The following is a 6679-nucleotide window of genomic DNA, read 5'->3' on the forward strand; positions in this document are numbered from 1 at the left end:
GATGTCTATCTGAGTGGGAGTTCATTGAATAATTTGATTAGATGAACTTAATTATCATGAACTTAGTCTAAAATCTTTACAATATGTCTTGTAGATCAAATGGCCCACGTTGTCCTCAACTTCAACGCGTTCCTAGAGAAAACCAAGCTGAAAGATGATGGCAGCAACTATACGGACTGGGTCCGGAACCTGAGGATCATCCTCATAGCTGCCAAGAAAGATTATGTCCTAGAAGCACCGCTAGGTGACGCACCTGTCCCAGAGAACCAAGACGTTATGAACGCTTGGCAGTCACGTGCTGATGATTACTCCCTCGTTCAGTGCGGCATGCTTTACAGCTTAGAACCGGGGCTCCAAAAGCGTTTTGAGAGACACGGAGCATATGAGATGTTCGAAGAGCTGAAAATGGTTTTCCAAGCTCATGCCCGGGTCGAGAGATATGAAGTCTCCGACAAGTTCTTCAGCTGTAAGATGGAGGAAAATAGTTCTGTCAGTGAGCACATACTCAAAATGTCTGGGTTGCATAACCGCTTGACTCAGCTGGGAGTTAATCTCCCGGATGACGCGGTCATTGACAGAATCCTTCAGTCGCTTCCACCGAGCTACAAGAGCTTTGTGATGAACTTCAATATGCAGGGGATGGAAAAGACCATTCCTGAGGTGTATTCAATGCTGAAATCAGCAGAGGTGGAAATCAAAAAGGAACATCAAGTGTTGATGGTGAATAAAACCACTAAGTTCAAGAAAGGCAAGGGTAAGAAGAACTTCAAGAAGGACGGCAAGGGAGTTGCCGCGCCCGGTAAGCAAGCTGCCGGGAAGAAGCCAAAGAATGGACCCAAGCCCGAGACTGAGTGTTTTTATTGCAAGGGAAGTGGTCACTGGAAGCGGAACTGCCCCAAATACTTAGCGGACAAGAAGGCCGGCAACACTAAAGGTATATGTGATATACATGTAATTGATGTGTACCTTACCAGTACTCGTAGTAGCTCCTGGGTATTTGATACCGGTGCGGTTGCTCACATTTGTAACTCAAAGCAGGAGCTGCGGAATAAGCGGAGACTGGCGAAGGACGAGGTGACGATGCGCGTCGGGAATGGTTCCAAGGTCGATGTGATCGCCGTCGGCACGCTGCCTCTACATTTACCTACGGGATTAGTTTTAAACCTCAATAATTGTTATTTAGTGCCAGCTTTGAGCATGAACATTGTATCAGGATCTCGTTTAATTCGAGATGGCTACTCATTTAAATCCGAGAATAATGGTTGTTCTATTTATATGAGAGATATGTTTTATGGTCATGCTCCAATGGTGAATGGTTTATTCTTAATGAATCTCGAGCGTAATGCTACACATATTCATAGTGTGAATACCAAAAGATGTAAGGTTGATAATGATAGTCCCACATACTTGTGGCACTGCCGCCTTGGTCACATAGGTGTCAAACGCATGAAGAAGCTCCATGCAGATGGACTTTTAGAGTCTCTTGATTACGAATCATTTGACACGTGCGAACCATGCCTCATGGGTAAAATGACCAAGACTCCGTTCTCAGGAACAATGGAGCGAGCAACCAACTTATTGGAAATCATACATACTGATGTGTGCGGTCCAATGAGTGTTGAGGCTCGCGGTGGCTATCGTTATGTTCTCACCCTCACTGATGACTTGAGTAGATATGGGTATGTCTACTTAATGAAACACAAGTCTGAGACCTTTGAAAAGTTCAAGGAATTTCAGAGTGAGGTTGAGAATCAACGTGACAAGAAAATCAAGTTCTTGCGATCAGATCGTGGGGGAGAATACTTGAGTCACGAATTTGGCACACACTTAAGAAAATGTGGAATAGTTTCACAACTCACGCCGCCTGGAACACCTCAGCGTAATGGTGTGTCCGAACGTCGTAATCGCACTCTATTGGATATGGTGCGATCTATGATGTCTCTTACCGATTTACCGCTGTCATTTTGGGGCTATGCTTTAGAGACTGCCGCATTCACTTTAAATAGGGCTCCGTCGAAATCCGTTGAGACGACACCGTATGAATTATGGTTTGGGAAGAAACCTAAGCTGTCATTTCTAAAAGTTTGGGGATGCGATGCTTATGTCAAGAAACTTCAACCTGAAAAGCTCGAACCCAAGTCGGAAAAATGCGTCTTCATAGGATACCCTAAAGAAACTGTTGGGTATACATTCTACCTCAGATCCGAAGGCAAGATCTTTGTTGCCAAGAATGGGTCCTTTCTAGAGAAAGAGTTTCTCTCGAAAGAAATAAGTGGGAGGAAAGTAGAACTTGATGAAGTATTACCTCTTGAACCGGTAAGTGGCGCAGCTCAAGAAAATGTTCCTGAGGTGCCTGCACCGACTAGAGAGGAAGTTAATGATGGTGATCATGAAACTTCAGATCAAGTTACTACTGAACTTCGTAGGTCCACGAGGACACGTTCCGCACCAGAGTGGTACGGCAACCCTATCTTGGAAATCATGTTGTTAGACAATGGTGAACCTTCGAACTATGAAGAAGCGATGGCGGGCCCGGATTCCAACAAATGGCTGGAAGCCATGAAATTCGAGATAGGATCCATGTATGAAAACGAAGTGTGGACTTTGACTGACTTGCCCGATGATCGGCGAGCCATAGAAAATAAATGGATCTTTAAGAAGAAGACAGACGCGGATGGTAATGTGGCCATCTATAAAGCTCGGCTTGTCGCTAAGGGTTATCGACAAGTTTAAGGGGTTGACTACGATGAGACTTTCTCACCCGTAGCGAAGCTGAAGTCTGTCCGAATCATGTTAGCAATTGCCGCATTCTATGATTATGAGATATGGCAAATGGACGTCAAAACGGCATTCCTTAATGGTTTCCTTAAGGAAGAATTGTATATGATGCAGCCGGAAGGTTTTGTCGATCCTAAGAATGCTGACAAGGTGTGCAAGCTCCAACGCTCGATTTATGGGCTGGTGCAAGCATCTCGGAGTTGGAACATTCGTTTTGATGAGATGATCAAAGCGTTTGGGTTTACGCAGACTTATGGAGAAGCCTGCATTTACAAGAAAGTGAGTGGGAGCTCTGTAGCATTTCTCATATTGTATGTGGATGACATACTGTTGATGGGAAATGATATAGAATTCTTGGAAAGCATAAAGGCCTACTTGAACAAGTGTTTTTCAATGAAGGACCTTGGAGAAGCTGCTTATATATTAGGCATCAAGATCTATAGAGATAGATCGAGACGCCTCATTGGTCTTTCACAGAGTACGTACCTTGACAAGATATTGAAGAAGTTCAAAATGGATCAGTCAAAGAAGGGGTTCTTGCCTGTATTGCAAGGTACGAGATTGAGCACGGCTCAATGCCCGACCACGGCAGAAGATAGAGAAAAGATGAGTGTCGTCCCCTATGCCTCGGCCATAGGGTCTATCATGTATGCTATGCTGTGTACCAGACCTGATGTAAACCTTGCCGTAAGTTTGGTAGGAAGGTACCAAAGTAATCCCGGCATGGAACACTGGACAACGGTCAAGAATATCCTGAAGTACCTGAAAAGGACTAAGGACATGTTTCTCGTGTATGGAGGTGACGAAGAGCTCATCGTAAAGGGTTACGTCGATGCTAGCTTCGACACAGATCTGGATGACTCTAAGTCACAAACCGGATACGTGTATATTTTGAATGGTGGGGCAGTAAGCTGGTGCAGTTGCAAGCAAAGCATTGTGGCGGGATCTACATGTGAAGCGGAGTACATGGCAGCCTCGGAGGTAGCACAAGAAGCAGTCTGGGTGAAGGAGTTCATTACCGACCTAGGAGTCATACCCAATGCGTCGGGCCCGATGACTCTCTTCTATGACAACACTGGAGCTATTGCCCTTGCCAAGGAGCCCAGGTTTCACAGGAAGACCAGGCATATCAAGCGTCGCTTCAACTCCATTCGTGAAAGTGTTCAAAATGGAGACATAGAGATTTGTAAAGTACATACAGACCTGAATGTGGCAGATTCGTTGACTAAACCTCTCCCTAGAGCAAAACATGATCAACACCAGAACTGCATGGGTGTTCGATTCATCACAATGTAACTAGAATATTGACTCTAGTGCAAGTGGGAGACTGCTGGAAATATGCCCTAGAGGCAATAATAAAATGGTTATTATTATATTTCTTTGTTCATGATAATTGTCTATTGTTCATGCTATAATTATGTTATCCGGAAATCGTAATACATGTGTGAATACACAGACCACAACACGTCCCTAGTGAGCCTCTAGTTGACTAGCTCGTTGATCAAAGGATAGTCATGGTTTCCTGACTATGGACATTGGATGTCATTGATAACTGGATCACATCATTAGGAGAATGATGTGATGGACAAGACCCAATCCTAAGCTTAGCTCAAAAATCGTGTAGTTCGTTTGCTGTAGCTTTTCTGAATGTCAAGTATCATTTCCTTAGACCATGAGATTGTGCAACTCCCGGATACCGTAGGAGTGCCTTGGGTGTGCCAAACGTCACAACGTAACTGGGTGACTATAAAGGTACATTACAGGTATCTCCGAAAGTTTCTGTTGGGTTGGCACGAATTGAGACTGGGATTTGTGACTCCGTATGACGGAGAGGTATCTCTGGGCCCACTCGGTAATGCATCATCATAATGAGCTCAATGTGACCAAGTGGTTGATCACGGGATCATGCATTACGGCATGAGTAAAGTGACTTGCCGGTAACGAGATTGAACTAGGTATTGGGATACCGACGATCGAGTCTCGGGCAAGTAACGTACCGATTGACAAAGGGAATTGTATACGGATTGATTGAATCCTCGACATCATGGTTCATCCGATGAGATCATCGTGGAGCATGTGGGAGCCAACATGGGTATCCAGATCCCGCTGTTGGTTATTGACCAGAGAGGCATCTCGGTCATGTCTGCATGTCTCCCGAACCTGTAGGGTCTACACACTTAAGGTTTGGTGACGCTAGAGTTGTAAAGATATTAGCATACAGTAACCCGAAAGTTGTTCGGAGTCCCGGATGAGATCCCGGACATCACGAGGAGTTCCGGAATGGTTCGGAGGTGAAGATTTATATATAGGAAGTCAAGTTTCGGCCATCGGGAAAGTTTTGGGGGTAATCGGTATTGTACCGGGACCACCGAAAGGGTCCCGGGGGTCCATCGGGTGGGGCCACCTATCCCGGAGGGCCCCATGGGCTGAGGTGGGAGGGGAACCAGCCCCTAGTGGGCTGCTGCGCCCCCCTTGGGCCTTCCCCTGCGCCTAGGGTTGGAAACCCTAGGGGTGGGGGGCGCCATCCTTGCCTTGGGGGGCAAGGCACCCCCTTGGCCACCGCCCCCCTAGGAGATTGGATCTCCTAGGGCCGGCACCCCCCCCTAGGCACCCTATATATAGTGGGGGGAGGGAGGGCAGCCTCACCCAAGCCCATGGCCTCTCCCTCTCCCTCCCGTGACACTCCTCCGTCTCCCTGCGCTTGGCGAAGCCCTGCCGAGATCACCGTTGCTTCCACCACCACGCCGTCGTGCTGCTGGATCTTCATCAACCTCTCCTTTCCCCTTGCTGGATCAAGTTGGAGGAGACGTCTTCCCAACCGTACATGTGCTGAACGTGGAGGTGCCGTCCGTTTGGCACTTGGTTATCGGTGATTTGGATCACGTCGAGTACGACTCCATCAACCCCGTTCTCTTGAACGCTTCCGTGCGCGATCTACAAGGGTATGTAGATGCACTCCTCTCTCCCTCGTTGCTAGATGACTCCATAGATTGATCTTGGTGATGCGTAGAAAATTTTAAAATTCTGCTACGTTCCCCAACACTGGCAGCAATCGATGAGGCCCTGGATGGCTTTCCCCTTGCCATGCGGTGAAGGTGACCGGAAGCAGTTCGCGAGTGCCACAAAGATCATCATCGGCGATGGCCAAAGGGCAGGATTCTAGACATGCCCCTGGCTCGACAGCGCGCCTCTGAGCATCAGCTTCCCGAACCTGTTCAAGCACTCGAGGCATAAAAGCAGATCGGTTGCCGCTGCACTTGCAAACGATCAATGGATATTTGTTCTCAGACACGGCGACACGGTGACGGCTCCAGGAGGCTCACATCACCTTGACAACCAAGTCGCTGACCGAATCACCTGGACTGCAGGAGGAGGGAGCTCATACTCGACCGGGACGGCGTACAAGTTGTTCTTCAAAGACACTCCGAGCGCGGGCCACAGCAACATCATCTGGAAAGCCTGGGCGCCGGGCACCGTCAAGATGTTTACATGGCTGCTATACAACGACAGAGTCTGGTGCAATGATAGGTTATAGAGGAGGGGATGGCCAAACGGCTAATTCTACAGTCTCTGCTTCAGAAGCCTTGAATCTTCGCGGCATCTCATCTGGGACTGCCCCTTCTCCAGGGTGGTGTGGAGCACGGTTGCCACATGGAGCGGCTGCGAGGAGCTGGTCTCAAGCCGGCGGCCTGCCCACAGTTCTCTTCAACATTGCCAGTCGATGATCAGCCGCACGCCGCCCGGCCAGAGGAGGGGAGCCAAAACGATGGCCATGATGGTGGCTTGGCACATCTAGAAGGAGCGGAACACATACATTTTTAGAGGGAAAACAGCGCACACTGATAACGTGCTTCAAGCCACTAGGCTCGATCTCCAGTCTTGGAGGTCTGCAAGTGCCGCA

Source organism: Triticum aestivum, chromosome 7A, assembly GCF_018294505.1.
Source record: "Triticum aestivum cultivar Chinese Spring chromosome 7A, IWGSC CS RefSeq v2.1, whole genome shotgun sequence".
Classification (NCBI taxonomy): domain Eukaryota; kingdom Viridiplantae; phylum Streptophyta; class Magnoliopsida; order Poales; family Poaceae; genus Triticum; species Triticum aestivum.